This window comes from Telmatherina bonti (genome assembly GCF_933228915.1).
Source record: "Telmatherina bonti genome assembly, chromosome: 18".
In the NCBI taxonomy this organism is placed as follows: Eukaryota; Metazoa; Chordata; class Actinopteri; order Atheriniformes; family Telmatherinidae; genus Telmatherina; species Telmatherina bonti.
Window position 1 is genome coordinate 27,852,381 of NC_136616.1, and position 18,369 is coordinate 27,870,749.

An 18,369-nucleotide genomic window follows, 5' to 3' on the forward strand; every position below is an offset into this window, starting at 1 on the left:
CCCACACATCGAACTACATGCTTTAGTAGAGGTTTGACAATAACCCAGAAAAAGACATACTGAGCATCAAATTAACATAAGCTTAAGGGAATTACTCCCAAACATACACACCTACTCAGTCTCTCCCTCCTATCAGCTGAATACACACTAACTCGCTTCCTTCCTGTCACCTGTTTCAGCAGTGACATGTTTGAGTGGCAGCTCATCAGAGACGCATAATCATATTAACGGGGAGGCATGCTTTCTCTTAAGCAGAGCAGGCAGCCGGGCATAACAGGACACTCCGTCATTCTGTTGCCTTAGTTACTGCCGACATGACCGAGGAGGGGGTCGAGCGAAAGAGTGTGAGGAGCACAACGTCGAACAAAAGAAATAATTAAAAAAAAAGAGCTAGAATGAGCAAAACAAGCTGTTAAAAGGTTTTGTTTGCCTATTTTTGCCTCTTAAAATGACATGCACTTAGTCCATCTGCTCATTGGTCACATTAGAGAGACAGAGCAGCACAGGACTGATGCAACCTGGGAAACAAACGTCTTTTAGTGGTGCGCTCCAGCACAGGAGAAATCCACAAATCGCTAAATGACTCGCGACTACAGAGGGATGGAGCATTAATTCCAGAGATGGCATCCTTGCCTCTCATTTTCCTTTTAGGTTTTATTAATGCTATTATTCTATCCATTTACCCAAAGTAAAGTTAAACTGCTTCTGAGTGGAAAATGATGGGACGTAAAAAGGTGGAGTAATTTGTCAAGAGGCAGAGGGGAGTCACAAGAAGAGCTATTTAAATATAACTGAAAGAAAAGTAGCAACCTGAATTTTAGTGCCATCAATGCTAGCACGATAGTAGTTACAGTCAGTTTTGAGGTCATTTACTTGTAAAGGTGGAGTAAGATTTTCAATATTAAAAAAAAAAAAAAAAAAAAAAAAATAACTAAAAAAATAACTACAATCATAATAAGATAGTTTTTTTTAAACATGTAGGTTCCAGTCTGTCCATATTTGATGTATTAAATTACAAGTTTAATTAATGACAAAGACCCTTCTTAAATGTTTGCCTACCAGTAAAAAAAAAAGTGCTTTTTGTCATTTGTCATTAATTAAACTTGTAATTTAACAACGCACCAAATATAAACAGACTGGAACCTACATGTTCAAAAAACTTTCTAATTATGATTGTAGTTATTTCATTAGTTAATTTATTTTGAAAATATTAAAAATCTTACATACTCTACCTTTAAAATGTCTCGAATTTAGTTAAAAATATACATTTGATGTAAAAAAATAGTACTTTCATTCAAATCCAACATTGTTGGATGCTCATTATAAATAAGTAAACTGTAATAAATCCTTTCTTGTACTGGATTTGGATAAAACAGACAGAAGTGAGCCTTTGGTGGAGCAGCCAACCTTACATCAATAAGCCTGTTTTTACTCTGGATATAGATTTCTGTGAACTAATTTCCTCCAGCCTCTTTACAAGACCCATAGCTGTTGTTTTGGGATTGATTTGCACTTTTGCACCTAAAAATGTCAATTTCTGTCCTATACTGTCCCATTCCTGTCAGTGTGATGGCTGGTTTACACGTGGAACTGTTGCGTGAACTGGTCAACATGGCACCTTCAGGTGTCTGAAATTTGCATCATAAATGTTCTGTCTGTCTTTTCTCTTTTAATCTCACTGCTTTAGATGTTTCCACTGTGCAAAATGCAGGCAGTCTGTATAATGTATTAAAATGGCTTTACAGGCTTCTAGCTGTGAAAAATAAACATTATTTGAAGTGATTTAGTGTAAACAAAACAAAAGGAAAACACATTGGAAAACACCTTAATCTGAATGTATCCCAATGTTCTTGTTCCCTTTCTACTCAGTTACATCGACCGACACTAGAGGGCTTTTCTCTAACCTCTGACTGATAGAGATCTCTGTGTGTTTGGGTATAGGTGTGTGTGTGTGTGCCCATGTTTGCGAATCAGTGGTGGTATTACCATAAGCTACAGGTGTAAACAGTGGTGGGTCTCTGTCGAGGTGTTTGCTTGGAGACTAAAAGGGAGCAAAACACGAGTAGGTGGGCTCACACACAGTGGGATGCAGAAGAACTCACTTATTCATCAAGACAGCGTGAGACAGTGGGAAGAAATGTAAACACACAAATACAGACACAGCTGCAAAATCACGTCTCACCCACATATACATGTGAGTGTGTGAGCTCGTGCTTTCATTTTAGGCCAGAGGCACCGTTATGAGATGAAGCTACGTTATCGTCAGGGCTTCACTGCTTTGCTCCGTTCATCCACTGACCTTGTGCAAAGCACTGAAGGGAATGTTTGACATTAACTCCCAAAGATTCCTCGCTGTGACAGGAGAGCCACGTCAACTCATCCTCAGTTGTTGTCAGGCCCACTGTTGCCTGGCAACAGGCCAAAGGTAGAACGTCGAAGGGGATAATGAGGGGGGGGGGGACATTTCCTTGCTACTTTCTGTCTCTGATTTGTTCCTATCTTTTTCTGAATATGTCACCTCTAGAAATGTATTCTTCCAACATATTGCTCTCAGCCGTGTCATACGTTCTGCTTTTCTTCCTGTCATTTGGCAAAAGTCTAATGCGGACAATCAAAAACCTGAAAATAAAGGAAATGAAAGAGTTAAGTGTCTTCACTTTCTGTGCACCAACCTCTTGCGTGTTCACAAGACTTATCATGGACTCGTCACAGCTCAGTTAATACAGAGAATTATTACAAAATTTGTTTACCGGTAATTTAAAAATCTTTACGTTTTATAACACTTTCTCATGACAAATCAAACTTCAGTTAAACTACAGTGATAAAGCGGGGGAAAAAAAAACCCTTTTGCTCCTCTAGGTTTGTACCACTCTTATTATCTCTCCTCGGTGCTTTTTCATACTTTCAGTCATTTTCTCATCATCTTAGCTTTTCTCTCCTTTTTACAAAGACAAGCACAATCCTCTGACTTGTTTCATGCTCTACTTCCTCTGCTCTATACTTTCAAAGCCCACATATTCTGCGACTGGTGCACTTTGTAGGAAAGAGCTGGGACTTCTAAAAAGATCTGAATTCAAGAGATGTCATACGGTAAATGTATGTTTTCATGCTTTGTTGAGCCATATGTGCACTGTACTGTGTAGATGCACAATGCTAGTGAGGAATTGTCTCCCATTACCTCCACTGAAGATAAATCCTACCTGGCTAGACTTTTGTTGAGTCTTTTTTTTTTCTGCTAAAATATTAAATCATCTGGAGAAAAGGTGAATTTTATTGAGAATAACAAACACACACCAAGTGAAAGAACTGCTAATGAACAAACTTGTGTATAAAACTATGATATATTGCAAAATACAACTGTTTTATTAAATTTAACAAATTATTATTTCAAATGCATTCAGCAATGTTTTTACTTCATGTGGACATGTGCTTTGGATTTTATATATTAATATACCAACAATAAAGAAGTTTTTATATTAAAATTGTACAAAAATGCATAATTAATGTGTTTATTAGGGTTAGACATGATATGAAATGTCCATTTAGAGGCTGATTAGACAGTTTGAGCAAAGAAATATTTACCCAAAGTTAGAATTTAAGGTTTGTGGATAGGAAATACATCCTCCAATCAAAAGTGAATAGAAATATGACATTAACTTTGTATTTTTTATACGTCTGGTCCATCATCGTGCTGAATGTTGTATGACAGTTGACTGACTTATCTGTGTGTTATCACATTGCATCTTCTAGGACTTTCCAGACAAACTTTACTTGATTTATTCCAAAGAAAGGAGTTTGAGAGTGTATATAAACATGTAAAACAGGTTTAACAACAGCGAAAATGTCTAACCCTAATTTCGTCACTATTCTACATCCATGTGTCAATCCCCACCTCAAACCAAGCGCTTTCTTTACACTCTGTTCCTGTCTCTCTTCTTTATCTGTCTCTTTCCTCCTCTCTTTTTTCTTCATCTGCTTCTTTCCCTTCACATCCTACAGACTCTAGATGCCAGGATGTTTGCGCTGAGGGCAGCACTTTGTCACATCCCTCATACATATGCAACACACACACCAGGTAAAACAAGAGACAGAGAGAGGGAAGGAGGGAGAGAATGAAATCTGAAATGAGGTAATGAGGAGATAGAAAGGTAATAGAGGAAACAAATGGAGAAATGGGAAAGAGCGGCACAGAAGGAGATGGCTATGTGCAGGTGAAGAGATTAAGGAGGAGAGAGTAAACATTTGAGTAGGACAATGCAATGACAGCGATGGAGAGAAGGCAGGAGGCAGACGAGGAGATGGAGCGGACAGGAATGAAGACCATTAACCTACAGGCTTATAGCTTCTGATATTGCTTGTGTGTGTGTGTGTGTGTGTGTGTGTGTGTGTGTGTGTGTCGTCAGTGGCTGGACAGAGATGTAGTTGTATCCGGAGGCCAATTAAGTTACATCTGTTGTCAATCTAACCCCTCCTCCACCAGCTAAGATGGATAGCTGGCAGTGCTGGCTAATCACGTGCTCTGCTGGCCAGGACACACACCTGAGGCCACTGGAGCTATGAAGCTGGAACCGACATTATACACTACATCCCTGAGGAACCAAGAAGCATTTAGTACAATCTTAGACTCCACATATAGTTTAAACCTTACGGGTACTAATAATATAAATGTCTTGAGACAGTAATAAATTTCTGGACGCTTGCTACATTAAAGAGTTCAACCCCCACATCTGAACGAGTACAAACATTTACACCATTAATATCATCTCAGCTTGTGAAATCTCACTATCTGACTGCAGTCAGAATTAATTGTCTTTGGCCTTCATGCAAATCAGGGTCAGCCCTCCTTCAGTCAAGAGAGAAGGGAGAATATATAAGGCACTTGATAGCTTGGTACAGATTGCATTTAACTGTTTGTGTACTGATGAGGCTTTATTTGTTTGTTCCTAATGACAAAGATGTAGTTATTAGACAGAAGCCATAGACTGTGTTTATTTAGGGAAAATACAACTGATGCAGTTTTAAAGAACCAGCTTGAGTGTAAAATTATAGTGTAGCTTAGGGGACAAATATACTTTTTGATTTTTTCCCTCTACTTTCATTGTGACATATAGGTTTCATGCATGCAAACGTTCTGAATTATAATGCAAGATTCCGCAAGAAAGTGAGATATCCTTTCCCACAAGGCATGCTGGTGCTCCCATACTGCCTGAAACGATTCATCTGTGTGTACAAGCTTTCTTTACCTAAGTGCATCACCTTGCAACGTATTTGCATAATGCTTGCCTAGTAGCTGAACAATTAGCTGGCCAAAGTGAACAGAGGAGCTAAAAAGGAGATCCAAAAGGTAACACAAGGTACAACACAACTAAATAAGTTTCAGTAAACTTTTTGCAGTAGAGCTTTTGTTTTCAGAATATAATAGCACCCTGTTGCAGAAGCTCTGAGCAAATTGGGTTTTCGAGTTGAACTTTATTGATTTTCATTTTGTAAAATGTACATTTTCCTACATTCATTTGGATGCTGTGCAGCTGAAGTGGTTTTATCAGGTAATTCAGGCACTTTCTAAAGTCCTTTACAATTCACAAACAGACCAACAGGATGATTGTTTACGTGTGGGAGGGGCTGATCGAGCTTCCAAAAGCACAAGGAATATAAAGTCAGATTTCGACAGAATAACGTCACTGATAGAATGCAGGAGCAAAAGGAGGAAAAAGTTTTACGTCATTCGTCATTAAACTTTCTCTACTTTTACTTTTTAGGCCTCTGCTTGTCAACTGTTTACCCATAAAGAACGAAGTGTCTGTCTGCAATTACAAGCTCTATTTGAATACTTTTGAAGTTAGTAAACAAAACACAAGAGAGACTTGTAAAGACGTGGTATAGTGAGGAATAAATGATGGTACATAGCACAGAAAATAAGTAAAAAATCCCTAAATTTGACAACAAAGAGCTATAAAAAAATTATTAGTAGCAGATAGAGACATGTGAAGTCCATAATTTGCAAATTTAAAATAATTGAACTTTCTTAATCTAGTTGAGCCCTGCAATGGACTGGCGAGCTGTCCAGGGTGTATCCTGCCTTTCGCCCACAAAAGACTGCTGGGATAGACTCCAGCTTCGCCGAGACCCTGAACTGGATTAAGTGGTTAGGAAAATGAATGAATGAAGGAATAATCTAGTTGATGACAGCGGTCTGAAGGTAATAGATATATTATTAAAAGATGTGAAGTATTAAAAAATAATTAGAATAAAAGTGTGTTTATGGACTCAACTATGAAACAATCAGGAAAAAGAAACTAAAGAAGCAAAACCAAATGTTGTGTCCTAAACTAAAATTTTAAAGTCACTTTGATAAGAAATGGTAATGGAAAGGTGAGTTTTGGACATCTTTTACCCCCTTTTAACCATATTTTTGTGACAATTTTTTGGAAATGAGTAGCATGATGGTCTGGAGCAGCTTTCAGATCAGTTTTATTCCATGTTTGCACAAAACAACAGATTGAGACTTGTCTTCTTTCTGTATCCTGTGTGTTGTTTGTCATGTATAAAAAAAATAGTTTAAAGAAAATAGAAAAATAAAACATTTTTGAGGATAAATAGAGTGTTCCTTTTGAATAATGCTTTAAACCTTTATGAAGTGTGTGAACATTATCGCTGCAAAGGTTGACTGAAACGGGAAGGCCTGCAAATTTGCAATTTTGGCAGTTTGACACAGTCTGGCTAACATCTGTGCTCCAAGTTCCTTAAATGAGGGACTTAAGGTTGTAAAATGTTCATGTTAAGTTTAGGTCTCACACACACACACACACACACACACACACACACACACACACACACACACACACACACACACAAAACAGACAGGCTTGGTGAGCTGACGAGGACACAGCAGGAACATTAGAGATGCACTATTTAGCATTTTACTGAGACAAGGTGCTAAAATTCAACTGCTTTGTTAAAGTGAACAAATGACTATAATTCCAAATGTAGCCATGTGCTTTAGATTCTACATTAATATACTAACAATAAAGATGTATTTAAAATTAAAAATGTACAAAAATGTACATTTAATGTTTGTTTATTAGGATTACACATGGTTTAAAATGTGCATTTAGAGGTTGAATAGTTTGCAGTCCTCAGACAACACAGGCAGAGACTGCATGAAAAGTGGTGAGAATAAAGGAAAGACTGCTGTGCTTATTATCAGATGATGCAATCCTTGAAATTTCCCTGAGAAACATCTTTTCCAGAATGTTAAACTACATGATTCCAGTTTTAGTTGCCAGATAAAGTTCACCTGTATTAATGCTCCATATGATGTCATTAGTGCAGTTGTTGCCAGGATACAAATATCCCAACACACTGATGACATTCTCTAAAGGTTTTAGTCTACCTTTCCAAATGTTAGAGCTGAACATTGTTTTAAGACTTTGTTCACAATTTTGTTCAAATTCTGCTATTTTTATGTTAGCCATGTTTAAACTACTCAACAGTATAGCTGAGCAATAATGCGTTTGGCTAATATCTGCTCATTTCTGTCTATAACAACATGATTTCGAAGGTGTGATGGGATTTCAGCAATGTCTGCTCCCTGTGACTCAGGAAATATGTCTGCTAGTCTACAAATATGTAGCAGCTGAAGCTTAAACGCTAATTCCTTCCTCCCACCACAGAAAAATATTAGGCTTGTAACTGATTTATCTGTTCTGAGAGCTTTCAGAAGACGCTCCCCCTCCTCTCATCCTTTTAGATGAGAAATTCAAAGTCCCTCTATCCATCTCTTATTTCAGCATGTCAGAACTTGGAGTTATTAGTCTGCTAATTACCTCTCAGAAACCCTCATTTACCCCAGAATCCAATCACTCTGATTATAATGAGAAAATTATGATAGACTGAATTAAAGATAGAATATGGGATTGATTGGTCCACAAAGAGGCCAGGGAGACAAAAGAGTGGGAGAAGTGGAGGGTGATGGAAACAGAAAATAACCGACAGTGTGCAGAGACATGTGCTTGATAGGAAAAGAAGCAGCAAAGATGGATGAATGAATATTTAGTTATATCTTTCATCTAATAAAAGATTTATGTATTGAATCATGGCAAAAAGAAAAGTTGTTTTTAAGGAGTTAGCTCATCATGACTAATTAAAAGTTTATTTACTCAAAGCTGTTATAAGTGACCACAGACAGGCAGATGACATCAACCGCATTGTTTCACACTTCCAAATGAAAGACCCTGAAACACTCACAACTTTTCTATATCTGTTTATTCTCTTTATCAGGCTAATGTCCCAGCAACTCATTAGCATCCATAATCACACACCTTTCACCTGCAGGCATAGATTTCCCATGAGAATCTGTTATCTGGAAATATTGCAAATCATAGTGTAACTGAGTGTGTGCATGTATGTAGGTCTGGAATGATAGCATGTCCCAACAAAGAGCAATTCATGGGAGGATTAAGGTTTATAGTAGCCGCTCTGAGGAAATTAATCAAGTTTTAATGAGCAAGCAAAGTGGCATGACAGAAATAAAAGGAAATGATGCTCCAGAGAACAGTGGTGTTAATGCAAAAGGATGCCAAAATCGCTATGACAACAGTCTGAGCTGTACATACATCAGTTCACGCGTTTGAAATGCAATCTGCACATTGATCAGCCTCCGTCCATGTCAGCATGCTAACAGCAGCTGATACCTCCAGCTCCACACCTCTTTGCCTCCCTCTAACAGCCTCTATCACTCAACTCCCACCTCCCATCTTAAGATAAGCCAATCTTGAGCACATCTTGACCGTGTTGGGAGGAATAAAAAAAAAACAAAAAAAAAACCAAGAAAAACAAGCTGCTGCGGAGGTGCTGCCAGAAGCAAGGTGGCTAGTCAGGTGGGAGAGAAGGAAGGGGAGGGACAGTACGGGGGGGAGAGAAAGCACTCTGATAACAATAGGGAGGTGTGAGTACAGTGCTGGTTATTTTCAGGGGATGGGTGGCAAGCAGCGGTGGAAAAGCTGGGTACTCTTCTCCACAAAAGGCTTTGTGCTCTTATTGTCTTCCTGGCAGGGCTACCAGGGTGTCTGTGGAAAGAGTGATAAGAGTGAAATAAAGCATGATTCCATTAAATATCATCCCTCTTCGACCGGAACTGAAGGTGTTGTGTTGCTCTGTGCACGACTGCTTGGGAGGGAGAGAGAAAGCATTAAGCCATCCTAATATTGCTGGTTTCTTCAGGAAGTGTTTGCCAGTATAGTGTACACCCACATTTCCATTAGCACGTAAGCAGGATTAGATGCTGTCTGGATGGGTTTGCTGGTGCTGATAAAATGACTTGACTGGCATGTTCCATAGGATTACAGTATGTAGCAGCATCAGCCTTGGTCTGATAACCACTGCTGTCTTGCCACTGGACAACACCATTTGCAGTTTCGGTTACTTGAACTCAGAAGAGCTTCAATTACAGACACATTTCAGTGAACGATAGATTCATGTATTTATTTCCTGCCTGGAAAATGATTTCCGGCACAAGATGGCTTCTAATCAGTGTGAACCGGCTGGTGAAAAGATCAGGTGGCTGTGCAGCACAAGGCTGCTGGATTTACACACGCTGGGATGGCTGTCAGCAGCAGATAACCATGATGATTAAGGTGCTGATGATAGCCTCGCCATCTGTTTGTAATGTAACAACATCCGTTAATATGATGCTTTAATCCACAGCAGGTTGGAATGAAACCTTTCCAGTGAAGAGGCCTGACACTTGCATGCGTACCCTTTCACTTTGAACAGACATCTCAAGGGAAGAGAAAGGTATTGAGGTGAAGAAAGAAGGTGAAGGCAACCGATCAGTACATCATTATTCTTGCTAATAACATATTCACAGCACATTAATTACATTTTCCTGTGCATATATGAGTACTGCTTCGAAAGAGAGGTAAATAATATCTGTAAACAAGTAGTTGAGATGATATTTATTCCATATGTCATGGATTTCAGCCTGAGGTTAAAATTTTGACTGCATTTAAATCTTTATTTTCTAATCCATGATTTATCTGATAGTGACCTGCCTGCTCGGTGGAAGAGGTACTTATGTTATTTCTTGCATCTGCTTTTGTAACAAATATGTCATTTTAAGAAAAAAGTTACTCTTTCTGTTGTTACTGGTTTGGTCAGACTAATAAATGGTTCTCATAAAGTTCAAATTAGTTATGATGTAAATAGTTATAATGTAGAAATAACCCTAACCTTAAAAGGCTGCTAAAATGATATGCAAAGCTAAGTAAAGATAATATTTAAACACTTAAAACTAAAAATGAGCCAACAAATCTGTCTAAAATAGAATTACCATTAAAACAAGGGCAAAGACAACAGCTACTTGGCAGAAGGAAAATAAGTTAACTCATCTCTGAAGCTTTATGGGGCTGCTACCAATTTACCTGTGGGTAGTCAAAGGTAGAATAACTATTTGCTTACAGCACTAAAAGCACTGGAGTAAGAGCTTTAAGAGACTAAAAGGATCTAAATGAGAAATTATAACAGCAGGTATGCCTTGCCATCTGGTATCCTGAAGGGCATCTATAGAGTTACGCATCTCTCATCCTGAACCACAATGTTAAGGACCATACTTGTTTTCACTGCAGCTATCACTGCAAGGCACTACAGAGACCTGAACTGCTGAAATCTGTAATAATTCACCTCTAGTGTAACAATTATCCATTTATTAATGTCTGAGTGCTGCATATACACACTATTATTTTATGTTTTTTTATGCAGTTCTTGTTTCTTATTGGACTTAACAGCGTTCTTATAGTGTATGTGTGTGGATAGTTAATTATGTTCATTTTTTTTAAAGAGAGACGACAGTTTTCATTATACATGAAATGTGACAATAATGGCACTCTGATTCGGATTCTCACTTGCAGCCGTTTACACAGCAGGGTATAAAAACACAGGTCAAGTTAAGCTTTAAGCATTTAAACATAACACTTAAATGACAAGAAGCAGGAATTAATCCAACCAATGGAGCTGTGATGTATAAAACAAAGACCACCTCACTGTGATGTTAGTTGCAAAAATGCTAAAAGGACTGTTGAGATTATATATTTTTAAGGAATAATAGTCACTATTAAAGTTCCATCACATTTAGTCTGCACACACTAACTACATGAAATATTAGATAATGCAAGAAGTAGAATAAAGTCATTTTGTGTAGTTTTAGAACAGTTCATCGTTCCTCTGTGTGTGTTGTTGTTTTTCTTTTTCATTCTTACTTTATGCATTTCATCCCTGGCAATAAAGAGAGAAGAACTCACCATGGCAAGGAGAATAACATAAAAAGGTGTACATGCTCTTTTAATAATGGATGATAACTGTGCGGATAATGGCCAATTAGTCTTGCACAGTGTCTGCCTGCTACTAACCACATAAAACTGGAGCTTCATCCAGTAAATTTAGTTTCTTTTCTTGCCTTGTGCTTGGTTTTAATGCTTTTATGGTGTATAATTTGGGTAGGAGGAGGGTTTCCATGGCCCTTCCTGAGGACGGCTGCAAATGATAAAAATTATATATGGACACATATACATCCATCCAACATAGACATGCAGACCATGAATATGGTACTTTGCAATGTGATAATACAGCTATTTATTATTGCTTTGTGCAGCTTTTTTCCTGTATTAGGAAACCAATGATGGCAAAAACTGCACAGCAAAACAACAATCATTTATTCACCTCTGGAGATGACATAATACACATATACAGCCACACATGCTCATATTTATCCCATGGTAAGATAAATGACCTTTCAGTTGTGGTAGGATGGAGCTGTAGCTGGATAACCAAAGTGACATGCAACAACACAGATCTCCACAATGTGCTAATTGCTTTCATCACCTCAATTTGTCTACTCATTCCTATCACCAGATCTGTCAGCGCAGGCCAGTGGGGAGTACAGGGGTTCTTAGGTGCCGAAATGACAACAACTGTAAAGAACATAGGCAGCCTCAGGAGAGGGAGAGAGAAAGAAAGGCAGTGGGATACAGGACTGGCGAACAAGCAAAGTGGAATAAGGAGAATGTCGGTTAATGAGGGGACCTGCCATGACAGGAAAAAAGCTGTCTGAGTTGCAGAGTCTAGAAGCAGAAACATAGCCATGTCTCATTAAGAGAGGCTTCATCAAGTTCACAAAGAACAAGAGCTGAGAACAAGACGTGCCAGAGCTGAATACTGTCAACCTCACAGCCACATAGGATTAGAGACTATTCAGCAAAAGAGATGCTGAGCACACAGCTCATTCTTCAAACTGTCTTTTCTGAATATGACTAAGAACCACAAACGCATAACTTGGACTTAAACATTTTTTTTATCTTCAGAGCTGAAGAATGACTCTTCTTTCTGAGATGAGAAGAATATCTAACAGTGATGCAAGTTTAAGACACACATTTATTCCTTTGTAATAAACATTTCTAACACTCCAGAACCAAATGTGGTTGTAGCCTTTTGGACCATCATTTAAATGAACACAAATAAGCATTCAATGAAAAAAACTAATACATTTGTCTGCACAGACTCCTGCACCACTGTTATAAAACCAATACGAGTAGGAGGGTGTTAAATATTTAATAAATCCACATTTGTTCATGCCCCAAAATACAACTTGTATGGGCCCCTGCAGGTAGCAAGGTTGGAAAAAAACAACAGCTCATATGGGCATTAGTTTTCTCACTGGAGCAAATGTCATTATCAAATGTTGCCTTAGGGAGGAGGGAGGGTGCACAATTACACTTTACAAAAACAATTTACTTCAACTGTTTAGTCAATTCCTAGTTGGATTTTGGTAATGGCATTATTTTGTTCACAGCTGAGACTAAAATCCTTTTTCTTTTTAAAAAGCCATTTTCACCTTATTGGAAGGCATTTTGCAGGTTACCTCAGAAATAACACTCTGATGACAGTCTGACTGGCAAGTTTGCTTCGCCAAGAGGAACCTTTTGGATATGAAGCTCTTCTTGACTCAAAAATAGTATTATTATTATTACTGGAACACAGCAACAGATATGGAAAAGGGTGAACAGAGGAGGGAAATAAAGAATAAAAAGAGAAAAAAGAAAAGAGAGCAACCAAATACAAACCAACCAACCACAACATCTGCGCAATCAAACCCACAAAGAAATACCAGTCTACTGCATCTGTAAAGACAAACTAAATATACTAACGCCCCTAAGCAGACAATCATCAGGAGCACCTGCAGGAAGAAAAACTTAAAAAACCATGAAGAACTATTAACATAAGTATATGTGTGTGTATGCATGTTTATCCAATATCTTAATGTAGAGTTGTGATAAATGATAATGCAAATGCCACTGACACAGTACGGACCACAGGAGTAGCAGCCTGCCAGTCCGGCTCTGCACAGACCCCCAAGCATGAGATGGGACCAAGTGACCCCAGCTTCACAGCAACCTGCAGCCCAGAGAGCCATCCTCCACAGGTCGGTGCTGGGCCCAGTGGCCCCAGCCAAGCACCCCAGAGACCATGAAGGATTATAATAAGACTAATACCCTTATAAAAATGCACACACACACACACACACACACACACACTTATATATAAGTATATATATATATATATATATATATATATATATATATATATATGTATATATATATATATATATATGTATATAGATAGCTAGATAGATGTATACACATGCAGTCCATACATTCACTTTCACATATGACCAAACCTTTCTGCAATATTCCATCAATATCACTGCTGCTGCCTTACATTTATACAGCTTGATAAAAAAAAGTTTACTTACACTTAAATTTTAAGCATGATTTGGATAATATTTTGCTCAGTGTGTTGATATGTCAGACTGCATGCTGTCTGTCACTGCAATCACTGAAAAAAGGCAAAGTAGCTGCAGCTTTGCCCAAGTTCTACTGATTACACTTCTTTCCTATTTAATTTCTAGGAGAATAGGTCTTGGATGTTATTTTGCCAGTGAATGAGAGAGTCAGTCACCTGGAAAGAGACCAAAGTAAAGAGAGTGGGAGGGATGGAAGTGTGTGCTTTATGCCACTCATTGTACGAGGCGGTGAAGACATTTTTATTAATTCATCACTGTGTTCTGAAATGAAGCGGTGGGTGAGGCTGACTGGGCAAACAAACTCCACTGTCTGAGCAATATTATTATCATTACTAATAATGTGTGATAATTATAGCTCTATACCCCACTCTCCCCTCTCTGCATCCCTCCAGCACCCTTCTTCTTCCTTCCACTTCTCTGCTTTCCACCAGTACAGGCGGCAACCTGAATTGATAAATGGAAAATTAAAAAGCGGCGCTTCTGCAGGCAACGTCGACAGTTTGCCAGGGCTCTGCCGCCTGGCTGGATCGACAGTGGCAGCGGCTTGGCCCCGTTCATCCGGGGCCTGATTCATAATTAATGGAGGTTATAATTGCATAGTAAGAGCGTGAGCGACAGACAGCGAGTGAAAGAGTGGGAGGGAGAGATAGGAGTAATAATGAAGATTGAAAAACGCACACACGTTCACACACATGCATGTGCGCATCTGACATTTCGCACAGCTTTCATTTAGCCGTCCCCCTATTTCTTATGTCATTAACATTTACACACACATGCACACAAACATGCGCGCACCCCATCCACTGAATGGCTAATGAAGTCACTGTCCTCTGCTCGTCCGTTTGAAGGTCCCTGAAACAATAAATGAGGAGGTCCGCTGCTGACAGCACAGTTTAAAGTTTCTGGTAAGAACTACACTTAACAAAAAAATCCCCAATTTATTTCACTCCCTCCAAATAAAATATCCAGCTGAGTGATGAGAATGCTTTTTTTTCCCAAAGGAAACTTAAGTATACATCCATATGCTCCTGTAAAAAGAAAAAAATAATGGCCTACAATTAACAGAAAATCCCATAAATTAGACTTTACCAAAGCAAAAAGAGAACTTTGATTCAGAAAGTAACTAATACTAAAAAGCCTTGTTTAGTTTATTACAAGCCATTAGTTGTTACCATAGTAACAGTCGTTTTCTCTTGGATCCAGAAGCAGGAAAGGTCATGGGATGAATATTTTTATCTGCAGAAGAAAAGGTGACCCCATTCTTCCATGGATCTGTTGTGTGAACATGGCTGGCCAAATTACAAAGCTTTATCCACATTATCATGAGTATAAAGTTTGTTCTCATTATTTTCTACTTAAATACATAAAGAGGCACAGCCTTTTTCACTAATAATGCTGATTAGAGCATAAAAAAAGGCCTCTGTGTGTGTTGGCTTTTTTATTTTTTTATTTTTTTAACTGATAAGAAAAAATACAAATAATCAAAATTTAAAAAAAAAAACAAAACCAAAGAAAAGCAAAACATGGCAATAAACGCCAAAGTCAATCCTGAATGGCTGCTAAAGTGCAGGATTTTGATGCATCGCTGTTCCAACAGACCACGCTTGCATTAAAAAGATTCGACACTGAATAAAGTTTTGCACAATGACTGATTAATTTGAATCAGGTGTGCTGGCCTTAAAGGACCGCCAATGGACACCCCTAATATAGTGAAACATACTGGGACAAAAAAAAAAATACTAGTTTATCATCACAACCAGAAAAATACAGACGATCATAACTAAAACCTATCCTCTAATAACCACAAAACACTTCTCATATAAAAGCTCCTTTTCGAGGCCAACACACTTCATTCACACTTTCAGGGACTCACTCCATTATCTGTATCCGTATTTACTAAATGCCGTCAGGGAGAAACAACAACAAAGTAACCTTTGGTCTCCTTGACTCCATCGGTTTCACTCTCAATGAGATTTTTGGGGGGGGGGGGGGGGGCGAGGGGTTAGAAGCTATTGAAGCTGGAGAGATGTAGGACTTCACTGAGGATATGAATTAGAAATATTCATTATTCATTAGCAACCTTGAGGAGGTAATGAAGGCGATGCATGGAATGAAAACGACATGAGAACAAAGAGTGGAGGAGGGGCTACAGGACACTTATTGCTGTCATGTTGCAATCACCTGAACAGCTTCACAGCCGTGTTGTGTGTGGTATTCACAAGCTAAACATGAAAACAGACGAAGGAGTGCAGATTCCTCACAGGATCTTTTTAAGTAACTACAACTATAGGCAATCAGCAGGTACATATTTGGGTCAATCTTTCCCCTTCCTTGCACCAGCGCTCGCCATGGATGACTGAATTTTGTTTCAGAAGCACCTGGCAGCATGCCTCTGATTTTCATACTGAATAGGCACAGTCAAATTCTTAGCTGTTTATTTTTCCTACATTTTAAAGCCTTAAGCTGTATTTCTACTTGAGAGGTTAATGCACTGCATGCACTACACGAAAGGAGCTCGGGGCAGGCACGTGGTGGCATGCAAATTTGTGAGAACAGGCCCCCAACCTGCCTGCTCAGCCATTACATTTCCATTGTGGTTTAGAATTCAGTGAATTCACAAGGTGATGTATGGATGAGGCCTCAGCTGTAAGCTTGAGTCAAATTTCCAGGGGTGGAAATGTGTCAGTAAAATATTTTGATTTCTGTATGGGGATGTCTGTGAGCCCCACAGCCTGGTGATCTTCTTCTTGCTTCTGACAGGTTGCTATTTTTTAAGCACATACTCTAGTTTCATCATGAAACACCAACCAAGAGATGTGCAGTAAATTTTCTGCGGTAAGTTAATTTTCCTTACCGAATGAAAGCACTGAAAGTGGTCCTCCTGGGGAATTTCCTGCAATTATGCCCTTTAAATCCATATTTCGTTTGTTGATGAAAAACCTAATCAGATCCTAAAACATTTAGCTGATATCAAGCATGACTGCTACTTTTAACAGAAGTTAAAATGAATCTGTTTTAATCATAGAAATTTGCTTTGTAAAAGGTTGATAAAGTCAGACCAGATTGAGATCATTTTCCTTTGGCAATGCTGTGTGTGACAGAGAGTTTTGAGGTTTTGCTGGCAGTCGGATTTAACAGGATTTGTTCAAAAGTATTTGTTAATATTTCATCCTTTGAAAGCTTGTATAGATCCTCTCAAAGGCGTACACGGGGACCACTGGCAGATGATGACAAATATGGAGATATGAAGCTTGCTCTTGACATGACATTTTTATTTCAAATGCTGATTTAAAATTAAATTGTTCTCTGAAAGTTGAAATTCTGAATAATTCTTCCATTCACATGGCTGTAGTTTTGACCTCAAATATTTCAGTAAAGCTACCTGTGAATGGAGACTTGACTCAGCTGCAACTATCTGAATTTCTGGTGATATTTGAGCCTTCTTTTATCCCTCCACTTCACGCTTTGAATTCTATTAGTACTAAGAAATGACTTACACACACAAATGTTGAATGATTGATGGCGTGACAGATTGGTTAGTGCATGCTTTTAGGGAGGGAATGTTGGGAGATTCATTTTCTGTCAGCTGAAGAAGCTAAACATCAAATCCCTGTGCCGTCTCTGCTCGTTCACCTGAGTGACCAGTAGAGTCAGAAAGCTGCTGGAGGATATAGCAATGGTTTGTCTGGTTATGTTTCCGTTCTATATGCCTTGTTCCTTCCCGTCTCTGTGGATTAGCCTCTCCTTTGGGGACACCTGTGGCAATCAGTAACTGTTGATTGGTGTCTCTTTCACTTACTTGATCTGTCTTTTTGATTCTTGTCAACAACGATCCTTTCCATATACTTTTCCTCTCTTCGGCTCTCAGTGCCATCCAGCATCAATGCACATTCCCTCTGCAATCACTCACTGATAAATCACTGCAATGATCTCCTCTGCCCTGGAAATCTTTAACCCATTCCTAAGGACTCTGGCTGCATTACAAAGCTCCAGGACCACTGCACAGTGAATAACAGAGCCTCTGAAGAGTACTGCTAAGTTTTTAAACAGCCTTATTCATATATTTGGTTCCACAAAATAAATCGAGAATAGCCAACCTGTTTTAACATTGGCCGGTATTTATTGATTAACTGTTCAATACCTGTAGCTATCATTATCTTTTTAAACTATGAATGTGACACTTCCTCATTAGTCAGACAACCTCAAGAAAAGAGCAAAATAATGCCAAATATATTTTCAAAATTCATTCATTCATTTGTTTTCTGAACTGCTTAATCCGATCAACAGTCGCGGGGGAGTTGGAGCCTATCCCAGCAGCCTTCAGGCAAGAGGTGGGGTACGTTCAGGAGAGGTCGCCAGTCTATCGCAGGGACAATTTAGATTAACCAATTAACCTAACATGCATGTCTTTGGACAGTGGGCGGAAGCAGGAGTACCCAGAGAACCCACAGATACACGGAGAGAACATGCAAAAGCACAGAAAGTCCACCGTTTGAGCCTTTCTTGAGCCATTA

General features: G+C 38.7%; 1 protein-coding gene across 2 annotated transcripts in view; it reads right to left on the bottom strand.

Annotated features, from left to right (window-relative positions):
* nlgn2a (neuroligin 2a) overlaps window positions 1–18,369 on the bottom strand; it is a gene marked incomplete at both ends in the record, with an annotated part of 128,469 nt that overhangs the window by 32,776 nt on the left and 77,324 nt on the right. The gene's annotated exons all lie outside the window — the stretch shown is intronic.